Below are 3,185 nucleotides of genomic sequence, written 5' to 3'. Positions count from 1 at the left end.
AACCAAATACACAGAAATACCTGCATAAAAAACTCTTACTTTAGAGTAATAAATAAAAAATGACTTTATTGTACAGTTCATCCGGAACATATCTGCAATGTTATTCTAAATGGAATTCAATAAATCTTTATAATCTAAAGCCTACACACACTTTATTATACAGTGTTTATTATATAGCAAATTTATTCAACATTAAAATCTAAAAAACAAAATCCCATTTATGAAATTAACCACAGCTATTGCTTAAAAGTTTATGATCTTTAGCAGCAATTTCACACAATTTTTGGTGCTGATGGACCCTCAGCTTAATTCCAATAGCTTTTGGCCATTTTTCATTGCAGAGCATCTCAAGCTACATCAGGTTCGATAGGAAACAGTTGAGCAGCTGTTTTGGATCTAATCCACTCCTTTAAGATTCTGGATGTGGTCAATGTCCCAGTCTGAGGGAAAGTGTTCTCTGGAAACAGTTTTCTTCCAGGATGTCTCTTCACATTGCTGTATTTATCATCCCCTTTATTCTGACTAGTGTGCCTTTTCCATCTGTTGAGAAAAATCCCCACCCTTCCACCAATATGCTTCACTATAGATTTGGTATTTGGATGGGGATGAGCCATACCTGGTTTCCTCCATACATTATTCCTGATATTCACACCAGAGTTGAACATTTGTAAAGTCCCTCAATATCAGCTCCATACTACCAATAGTTTCCCTGAGCACACCTTTTTAATTTTCTCTGCTTCCTCTCCTAATCTGACAAGTGATAACATGTGTTATCATTTAAGTGGCTCCCTGAAAATTGGCAAACTTTTGTGGAAAAGCTGGTCTGATTCAGAATGAAGATATCCCTCCACTTTTAATAGTCCAGCGCTTTTTTTTTTCGTATTCTGCATAAAAGTACAGTGGAATCCGCTTATAGTGGTCACGGATATAGTAATCAACCGCTTACAGTGTTCAAAATGCTTGGGAATCATTTGTATACAAATGCTGTTTATATATATATATATATATATATACTGTATATATACTGTCATTAAAGTTGCATGGTACTGTAATAAAATTCAGCAAATGCAGAAGCTATCCATTTCATTTCATTTTTCTCATTGAAAAACCACACAAATGGCATTTAGATGATATTCTGATATGATCGTACGTATCTAAAAGTCCTGAGGAAATAGTTGACAATAAAGTGTGTGAGCACCCTTTGAAAACTTTCGGTCAGGTTCAAGAGTTCATCATAGCACTGAAATACTAGTTTAAGTCACTAATTACATTTATTATTAACTTGGATAATTGCTTACAACATGCTTTTGAAAATAAGGGAACTGCACTACAGTAAGCTGTAAGCTCGTTTAAATCGTACTTTTCCGATAGATTTCAGTTTGTACATTCTCTCTTTCATCCTTTTTGACATTAGAACTGGCTCAGAGTTTATTTGCTTAACTGTGTCTTTTGTAGACAGAGTAAGTTTTTGAGTGTAGTTATACTGCTGTGCTGCAGTTTGCAATTTGATGTAAGGAGGCACTGAACCAGACTTTCTGAAAGAGTTTGATTTTTGCTTAAATGAGAAGTATTTTACCGATATTCTATTTAAGGATATTTTTTTTCTAACTCTGTGGTAAAATATGGATTTCCAGGTATTTCTGTGTTTGGTAGAAGGTGGGATTATGTGTGCTTTGTCAGCTCTTTTCTTTTCTGCTTTCACTTCCTCGTCTTCCCTTTGCAGCCATTCTGTGAATGTTGTTCTCGGTATATGAAAGAGAAATCTTTTTTTTGGGTTAGGATTCAGTCTTGGTTTGACCTGGGAAACATTTATTTCCAGGATAAAAACAATTTACGTTTCTAGACTGAATAGGTGATATGTTCATAGAAAAGACCTCCTGCTGTAGCTTTTATTAACATGTAGGCATTGATTTTGTTGGATTCGTTTTTGAACCCTGTGGCCTGAACGTGGCGGTGCTGCTGATTAACAAAATGTCTGTCTCTGTCAATCAGTCCTTCATCTGTTTCTCATTGTTGTGTGTGTGGTTACCCTCAACCCATTCCACTTTGGTTTCTGCTTGTGGAGGTCATGTAGGGTAAATGCTCGACAGAGAGTTGCACTGCGTAATACTATTACAGTAAAATTAACAGTTACCCTTCAAAATAAGACTCTTCATAGTTTACACCAGCGATATAATTTGATATAACTTTTAGATAAGAATGTTCTACATGATGAGCAGGAAACAAATAATGAAAGGGGATTTTATGTCTTTCAGTACAGCAGCTGCAAAAGTTTTTATTGGTTTATTATTGTGAGGCTTTAAAGTCGTAGTGAAGTCATGTTTAAATTTCAAATCATTCTGGCTTAAAGATGTATATAAATGTACTCTTTATCAGACCATATTGTCTCAAAAGTTAGAAAATTTCTATTTAAAAAAAATCCTGTCTTAAAATCTGTGTTTTTTTGTTTTGTTTTGTTTTTTTTGTTACTTTATGCAGGCCAGTTAGTTATACGTCAGCTTGTACACCTAAATTCTGCCAATAATATATCAACGGTCATCTGTCGATCACATTTTTTCGGTCATAGCATCTTGATTCATATGTCACAGCTAATATAAGCAACAGTTGAAATAAGAATCATTTACTTTACCATTGAGTTACATCCCAGTGTTCACAGGGATGGACGTCTGTTTCTTCGGCAGGCGTAGAGCTAACAGAACTGGCAGCGTTGTGAGGCAATAACTATACCAAACGAAGCTTCTGCCGCCCATGTGTCCTCTTCCACAACATCTTCTTCCCACTTTCCTCCTCTAAATAAAAAATGTATGACGGAGGAGACTCATCCATGACCTCCGACACAAAACTCCTCCTCTTGCATGTTTCCTCTGTCCATAGCGTTCCTCGACAGTGTTGTTGCTAAGTGCTTCTTGGTACCAATGTAATTTCCCATTGGGAACCTACTAGCACTAAGCTTCCTGGATGGGAAGCGAAACGTCTTCAAACTTGGAAACCAAGCCCAGTGGATTGTTTTTTTATTTTTTTGGAATGCCTATGACCTGGATGATTGAGAACCTTCACCAGCACTCGGTGTATACAAAATGACAATAAAAATGTCTAAATCTAATAGGTAGAACCGGCCTAACCACGCTCCACTGGTCATCAACAGCTCAGCTGTAGAGGTGGTCAACAGCACCAAATTTCTGGGG

Source organism: Cyprinodon variegatus, unplaced genomic scaffold, assembly GCF_000732505.1.
Source record: "Cyprinodon variegatus isolate N-32 unplaced genomic scaffold, C_variegatus-1.0 Scaffold666, whole genome shotgun sequence".
Classification (NCBI taxonomy): Eukaryota; Metazoa; Chordata; class Actinopteri; order Cyprinodontiformes; family Cyprinodontidae; genus Cyprinodon; species Cyprinodon variegatus.
The sequence above is the reverse complement of the archived record's forward strand: the minus strand, read 5'-3'. Positions refer to the sequence as shown.